Here is an 8,875-nt window from a genome sequence, read left to right as displayed (position 1 = left end):
GTGGAGGCTAGCTTGCCTCAAGCACGGCGTCGCCGGAGGCGGAGTTCGGACGGCGGCAGGAGGCTCAGTTGATCATCCGGCTTCCCGGCAGCGAATGGGGATCTGTCGAGCTCGGGGTTGGTTACAGAGGACCATGCGAAGCTTCTAGGATCGGCGGTGAGGGACACGGACGGCCGGAGGTGGGAGATCGACGGCGAGTTTTTTTCTGAGGGGGGAGAGGTCGGGGAGAGAGAGAGAGAGAAGAGAGAAAAGGAGAAGGAGGCGGGGGTGAGGGGTTTCCGAAAATGGAAACCCTAATCCCTCAATTTTCCTTTTTATACCCTTTTCCAAATCGGAAACTAACTTACGTCGTTAATAACTTTCTCGTATGAAGTCCGATTAGAATGCATGATGCGTCCACGAACTCATATCGACGAGCTCTACAACTTTTGTGAAGGGAGTTTTCGCAAACGAACGACGGAGTAAAAGTCGACTCTCGTGTCGCGGAAACGTAACGTTTTTCTAATTAAGATTTCCGACGACGGTTCCGTTTTCGATTTGACAACGTCACAAAGCGAAACATTGTGGTTTATTAATAGTATGATGTTTATTAATTTCTACAAACTTAATTAAATCGATCCCGAAAAATCGGGTCATTACAATATCACTATGTGAGAATTATTCAGGATCCGATCAAGAGTTCAAAAGGTTCAGGGAAAAATGGTAATCCCAACAATAGCATTTTGTGGATGAAAGTCATGGCCATAATGTGCATCAAAAACATGGTTCGAAAGGATTATGTGTCCAGTCTTTTAGCTAGTGGAGAAAAAATCATAGTCACATGTTACAATCACCCTCCACCAGATGCTTGTGATTTGTTCTCTGACATCATGAGAAATGAAATAGATGAAACTCCAGAGATAACTGCATGACTAAAAAAGGTAGATAAAGAAAAAAGATACAAGATTCCTTATCTTTTTTCCTATGACTCAAATCTGGATGAAAAAGAAGACATAGAGTAAGAAAGTGACCATGAAGACTAAGATTCTTTGGCACATTATGACTGTGCAGATGAAGAATATTACAATGTCATAAACATGATGGACAAGTGAGCTGCCGACGCATCCAAACAAGGAACGTGTGCTGTCAACACATCCAAACAATAAAAATGTCTTTTTCTGTTTTTGTGAAATAGTTTGCCGACGCATAAGAACAGCTAGCTTTAAAAAAGAGAAGATTATATGTCGTCCATTTGCAAAAGCAAGTTCGGTTTGATGCTTAGAGTCTGAGCTCTATATAAGGAGGATGAACTTCTTTGGGAATACAGAAGTTGAGAGGAAGAAAAATCAGAATACTGTAGCATAAGTTTCAGAAAAGAATGGTGTCGTTATACTAAGAGTTCTGAGATTAAAAGAGATAGATAGTTTGAGTGAGAGTGTGCTTAATAATTGTGTAAAATATCATTTTGCTGTATAAATCCGGTGTGGAGTACATTTTTCAAGTAAGTTTGTATTTTAATTATGAGTAGCTAAACAGCTGTAACTGTTTACTTTACAGGAAGACTCTGAGTTTTATATTTGTATTTATGTTGAATAAATAAATTTTATCTAGTTTCCTAAAATCCGTCGCAAAAAATATTTAATTTTACTTAGATTTTTCTATCATTGCATAGGAGTATTTAAATTTTTCATCGGTGTTTATTCTGCTTTATTAGAACTCAGTTATTTGCTCTCTAAGACAATAGTGATTCTGCCAAAAAGTAACCGTTTAGACAATAAAGTCAATTATGTGAAAATAATTGACATGTTGAAAGCTAGTTCCTAAGAAAATAAAAATAGGTTCATAATAGAATAGTAATAAATTTTTACTATTCAATTTTTACATTTTTATCAACCGTTTATTTATTGTGTACGATTCAGTACTTTAGAATTTTCCCATTATTGAGTGGCAGTATTCTGGTGGGCAATATTTGCATGTGTGACACGTGGGCGGAGTCATTTCATCAAAAGACGTTTAGTAGCATTAACAAACAATCGCAGGAAAGCACTTTTGCTAAAGACTGTTTCAGAAATAAGTGCTTGACTCTTAAAGATGCTGTCTTTTGCGTTGGTTTCCCAGAAATTTTCCTCAATCGGAAGCTTCTTTAAAAATTGAGTGGGTGCTGCTAAAGAATAGCAAAGACTCCAAAGGAGAAGACGTTGAAATTTCAGATTTGGCGAATGATGGGTGTCTTTATCATTACCCTCTGCAATGGCAATATAGGGGGAATGGGGGATAGTTTGAACTGTGGAGATTCTTTCAAGCTTTCATCTTTACATCTGGGTTCTATCTCTTTTCAAAGGTAAAAAGCAATTTCTTTACTGTATAAATATTACATGACATATTTTTTAGTTTTGGATGTCCATTGTGTTGTGTAACTTGGCTCTAGGTAAATAGTTAGCTTTCAGAAGGACTGTCTCACTGTGATTTACATTTATGTTTATATAGTTTACTTGCCTGGATTTTACTGCACGTGTTCAGATAGTTAGTCTGGAAAGTGTGTCCAATTGTTTATAGACCTACTACATTACCGTGAGAAATTTTATGGTGCACCGCTACATGCGTGCAGCGCTTTTAATCCACCATTCATACATTTCACGAACTCCACATATATTTTAATACACCATCTATCCACTGTTGGATTCGATATGTATAATATGCAGCGCTACACCATAGACGAATCCCATCACCATACGTCCTATAAATCTTTCAGTGACATGTGTTTTTGATTCTCGAAGGGTTCTCTTATGACGGCTACCGTGGAAGATATGGTCATTTTCATCAGGAAAGATGTGATTAAGACTAAACTACTAGAGTATAATTGACTAAGGAACCTGCTGTGAATGCTATATTATGTCATTGGTCAATCTAGTCTTGCTTTAATCACTTGGACTTTTCACCTCTAATTTCAACTTCTTAATGAGCAAAATTGAGTTATGAAAAAAATTAACAACTCGATAGTTGGGACCCCTTAGTTCCACCAGTCTTTTGTAATTAAGCCATGTATAATTCATATTTGACTAACAATAGGCCCAAGGATCCACCGAACCAGCCATCTTTGACAAGTACACATGGGAAAATAAGAACCAGTTAAGCTCCATGCGGTTTTTTAAGGGGAGTAAATTTGTCAACCATATTTTTTGATTACTCATGTGGTCATGCCACTTACCTAGATGAAAACTACGTGTTTATTTATTTACTATAGTTATATCATAATTAACTCTTAAATTAATTATTGATTTATTTTTATCATGTGTTATTAATTTATATAAATAACCATAGTTATACCATAGTCAATCTAGGACACATGGTTTCATCTAAATGGGTGAACATGAGGGTGGTAAAAAAAATGGTCGGCAAATTTGTTTCCGTCTTTATATGGTATAGAGCTTGATTCAAATTGTGATCATCACTGCACTTGTGAGTTCTGAAGCCATGTTTGTTCTTCTAATTTGGTGGATATCATCATCTAGCTTCTTTACATTTTCATCTACAACAGACACTCTTACGAGAGCTTATTCAGGCACCAAGTTACACGTACACCACCCATGTGCAAGTCACGTGACCTAACAGATCTATTACCTATATTTAGTGTAAAATAAAATTTGACTGCAGTCAAAACCCAAAAAAAACATGCTTCCCTCTCCATCTCTCCAAACCCAGTCTCTCTATCTCTCTGAATCATCAGAACAATCTGCTAAAAACCCAGTTAAGATGGAGAACCCAACTAAGGACGAAGCGATGACGTCGGCGTTGTAGATGGCTGGAGTCGCGCAAATGACAATCAATACTACAAATTATAGATTCTCACTCTTCCCCTTATACTCCGAATCAATCAGATAAATCCTATAATTTAAGCTCGTCGGGTGGAAACTTAAGCCGTGACAGAGCTGCACCAATAGTGCGACTCCTGGAAATGGCCAAAATCGGAAGTGAAAATCGAGTCGGGTCGTGTTGTTTTGGATAGTGAAGACGGGTCTAAAGTTCTTAGATTTTGTTGTAGCGCTAGATCAATCACAGTACATTGCCGCCATCGCTAGAGGAAGAAGAACAAGTAAAAGTTAATTGAACTCAATGAAGAGATCCATAGAACAATAGTCATATGGGGACTGACGTGTTGGCAAATGAAAATAAAGATCTCTGCCTCCTTAGGCCATCTCAAATCCGAAAGGCTAAAATAGCCATAGAGCTAAAATTTTAGCCTTGAAAAGTTGAAATATTCATCGATGTGATATCACCGGTCTTAACTATCCAAATTATATATTAAGATTTGAGATTGTTATTATATGTTTAAGTAATATAATTTTGTATTAGATTATTATTTCAAGAAATTAAGTCATTTTCATAATTAAAAAATTAGTTCAAACATTTTATTATATATTAATTGAAATTATTATTGTTCCTCACTTCTCTCATTCAATCATATTTGACGTGTTAGTATATATTTAACAAAATAAAAATAAATGAAACAATGATACTGTGAATTCATCTACCTCTTATGTTGAATAACTTAAAGGCAAAAACGATCAATCAAGAGTGTTGTCAAATAGATAAATATAGTGAGGTTGATACACACACATGGATTATTTTCTTTAATTCATTCCTAATTTTAATCCTGAAAATAATAATTTATTATAGTAACTAATTTAAATTTAAATTAATTGTATTAATCATATAAAATAAAATAAAATAAATTTTATTAATCATATAAAATTAAAAGTAAAATTAATTATACTAATCAATTAAAATTAAAATTAATGGTACTAATTAACAAAAAATTCTATTAATCATCAAAAATAAAGTTAAATGTATTAATCATTAAATTGTAAATTAATTGTATTAATAAAAACTTATACTTAAAATTAAATGTAGTTGATAATGAGAATTAGATGTAGGGGTCATATTGAATAAACAAATAAAATAAAATCCCACTCAAAAGTCTAAAAGACATTACTAAGGGCTAAAATAGACTTTAACAATGTCTTTTAGCCATCTCATTATGACTTTTTAGATGAGTTGGAGAAATTAGAGCTAAATTTTAGCTTTTTAACATTTAACAAAAATGAGTTAGAGATGACCTTATATTCACCGTTCAATCATAGATCGAATGTTCTCCTGAAATATGGGTACTCGCGAGAGATGCACTCTCCAAATATCAATCAAGTAAAACAATAAATTAATTATATATTGATATGATGTCATGGGTTCGTCTATTATGCAGCACTGTATATGATGCAGATTAAATCATTACCATTCAATTTTCATCAAGTTGAATCTTGTGGTCCTTATTACACATTTTCTCTATTTGTTTGGTCTGTTTTTTTTTTCCACACACATAGAAATAGCACTGCATGTTAGAATTTTCCTGATGTCATGGGTTTTTACCATGTTTCACAGGTTTTTTGTTTCATTTTTCCTTAACGGTGTCAGTATGAGGTTAGATCGATTGAATGGCTGAGATTAGATATAAATTGTTGGTTCAGTAGCACGTTGGTGGCTAGAATAAGTTCCGCACTCTTACACCTATGGACTCATTGAGGGACGGTCAGGTGCTAGTTTCAACCGGTGGAGTATTTGTAACGACCCCAAAATTTCGAGTATAAAAACTCAAAATTTCAAAGTCGTTAAACACCAAACAATCTCGATGAAATCGAAATCATTTAAAATGCCACAGCGGATCATCTCTGAGTTCAAAATACAACTCAGTCAAACCGATTATTACAACCAAATTATAATTCAACATTATAACAAATGGAAATGTATAATCCTCACAACAACTTCACAAGATAGTCACACAAAATCCTCACATAAGCTGGAGATAAATAACTTCAAGTCCTCTGAGGGGTCCGTCAATTCCCGCTAATCCACACCTGCGGAGTTATCCACTACACCATCGAATTGGTGCATCGAGATTGTAAACACAAACCCGGTAAGCTTTACAGCTCGTATGAGTAAAATGAAAATATATAACTCGCATATCAATATATACGAAAATCCACAAATCAAACAAATATAAATGCACTCATGAGTCAGTGGACGGCCCATCTGGTTGTCCCAAAGAAAAAGAAGCGCTCATGAGAAATTAAGTAACCCTTCTGGTTACCCAAATGCATTTATAATACGGGTACCAAGAACGCTGGTACACATCTGTTACCCCTCTCGTAATACACCGCCGATATTGGATAGCCACCCGCTACCCAACATCCAAAACAATCTGAGTACCCATGAGCAGATAACCACCCGTTACCTCACATGCAGTACTAAGGCAGACAGACTAGAGCTCTAACTGTATCGTAACTTTTGCCCGGCCAAAGGCTAGGTTCCGACTTGCCAAACACGTACAATAATCTCATATCATATTGTACCAAATCACGTCCGAAGACAAATCAACATTTTAACAATCTCAATGTTAAAATCACGTACAATAATCTCACATCATATTGTACCAAATCACGTCCGAAGACAAATCAACATTTTAACAATCTCAATGTTAAAATCACGTACAATAATCTCACATCATATTGTACCAAAAATCAAGTCCGAAGACAAATCAACATTTTAACAATCTCCATGTTAAAATCACGTACAATAATCTCACATCATATTGTACAAATCAAAATCACATGCTCGATGTATAAATCTCGTCATCAAAATGACATAAAACACGATAAAATCATAACAGTATATTATATAGCAAACTATATATATATATATATATGTACATATTTACCATTTATACAATATATATATAATCCATTATATCATATACATGTCATATTTCATAAACACGTCCGAAGACAAAACTCATTCGAAAACAAAACTCGTCCGAAGACAAAACGTTTTAACAAACACCATGTTAAAACCACGTACAATAATCACACTCATATTGTACAAATTAAATCACATGCTCAATATTTAATTCTCGTCATCGAAATGACAAATCCCAATGAATTTATAACAGTATATAATATAGCAAACTATATATATATGTACTTATTACTATTTAAACAATATATATATAATCCACTATATCGTATACATGTCGTAATTCAATATTAAAAACTCTTGTAAAATCTTGAATCTCCACAAGGGTAGATTCGTAAATATGTGAGATTTTACTCACCTTCTTTCCTGCGTGCAACTTCCACGACCCTGAAAGTAATTTCCTCACTCGTTTCGTCAGTCACCTAATAGCACGATAAATGCTTAGAAAATGATACTTAAAATATCAGGTGACGAGTTCAGCACAGCTAAATGTTGTTCATAAAACATTGTTCACAGAACACTGTTCATGTTTACTATTCACTGTTTTTACTAAACCGCTGTTCACAATTACTGTTTTACCGAAACAATGTTCATAGTACTGTTTTATCACGCACTGTTCACATTTAATGTTACAGATCACTATTCACAGTTACTGTTACAAATCACTATTCACAGTACTGTTACATATCACTATTCACATTTACTGTTACAGATCACTATTCACAATAATGTTACAGATCACTATTCACAATAATGTTACAGATCACTATTCACAGTACTGCTACAGATCACTATTCATGCGGAGTTACTATTCACAGTTACTATTCATTCGGCGTTACTGTTCACCGACCGCCACCAATCATCACCAAATTTCACCACCACAACCTAAACAACATTTCCAACAACTTCCTAGTTGACACCAAGGTCTAAATCCGAGCCTAAATAGTCCAAACAACGAAGAACATAACATCGGCACTATTCACAAACCCTAGAAAATTGAAATTTTGATTCGGGTACTTACACTTCGATTTGGCTCGATTCCTTTTGTGGGAATGTTGCTGGGACTGAGACAAGCAAAACCCCCCAAGAATCTTGAGCCATGGTGGCCGGAGGAGGCGGCGCCACTACAGCAGTAACTTCCGGCGGTTGCTACACCGTGTGTGGTTGTCGCCGGAGTGCAAGGCGTAGCCCAAAAGATGGAGCTCGTCGAGCCCGTCAATTTGATAGGTGGCATGACACGAGGCGACGTCGGATGGTGGAGAAATCGGCCGGATAAGGTTTTTGAGTCGGGTGAACAGTACCCCGATCTGATTTTTAGAAAAAATCTGATTTTCTGATTTTTAATCTCATCTCATTCCTTTTATACTATTTCCAAAATCGGAAACGAACTTCCGACGTTAATAACTTTTGCATCCGACGTCCGATTCGAACGCATGACATGTCCACGAATTCGTATCGATGAGCTCTACGACTTTCGTGAAGGAAGTTTTTGTAACCGAGCGACGGAATAAAAGTCGATCTATACGTTGTGGTAACGTTACGTTTTCTAATTAAACGATCCGAGAATGTTTCCGTTTTTGTTTTGAAATGTCGCAAACCTCCAATTGTCGTCTTGAATTAATTTCACAAGTTTAACACTTAAAAAATACTCGACATTTAGTTTCTAAAAATTCGGGTTATTACAGTATTTGAGCTTGGTATTTTCAATGAAAGCTTTTCAGGCTATTACTATCTGGGATTTGGTTGAGAGCTGATGCAACCAAGGTTGTCTGGGTTGCTCGTGATAATCCAATAATAGATTCATCCGGTCTGCTTCAAATTCTGTCTGGGAATTTGGTTCTCAGTTCTCACAGACCGTCGACAAGTACAGTTGATAGTCAACTCAGGAAGTCTTGCCACGGCCACTTAAACCCATAAGAAAGGTTTCAACTCGGGTTGTTTTGATCCCATCCGGACTATGGAATTACCTACGCAAGCTCAAGAGGTACACACGACCTGCTCTGTTGGTCTCCCATTGTGTGTTTCCTCATCACTTTCATGTCATTTTCTCACTTCTGGATGTCAAAAATATACGCTTTCTTTGTCTCATCCA

The 8,875-nt window shown here is 35.8% G+C and overlaps 1 long non-coding RNA gene across 1 annotated transcript; it reads right to left on the bottom strand.

Moving 5' to 3' along the window:
* Positions 1-5,866: 5,866 nt before the first annotated feature.
* Positions 5,867-7,906, bottom strand: LOC126782406 (uncharacterized). The gene is made up of 3 exons (XR_007670760.1): positions 7,805-7,906; positions 7,142-7,205; positions 5,867-5,903 (listed from the first exon to the last, which is right to left on the bottom strand). It is a non-coding gene; the product is annotated as an uncharacterized LOC126782406 (long non-coding RNA).
* Positions 7,907-8,875: the final 969 nt, after the last annotated feature.

The sequence above is a fragment of the Argentina anserina genome, chromosome 2 (genome assembly GCF_933775445.1).
Source record: "Argentina anserina chromosome 2, drPotAnse1.1, whole genome shotgun sequence".
In the NCBI taxonomy this organism is placed as follows: domain Eukaryota; kingdom Viridiplantae; phylum Streptophyta; class Magnoliopsida; order Rosales; family Rosaceae; genus Argentina; species Argentina anserina.
This window is presented reverse-complemented; position numbering and strand designations above follow the sequence as displayed.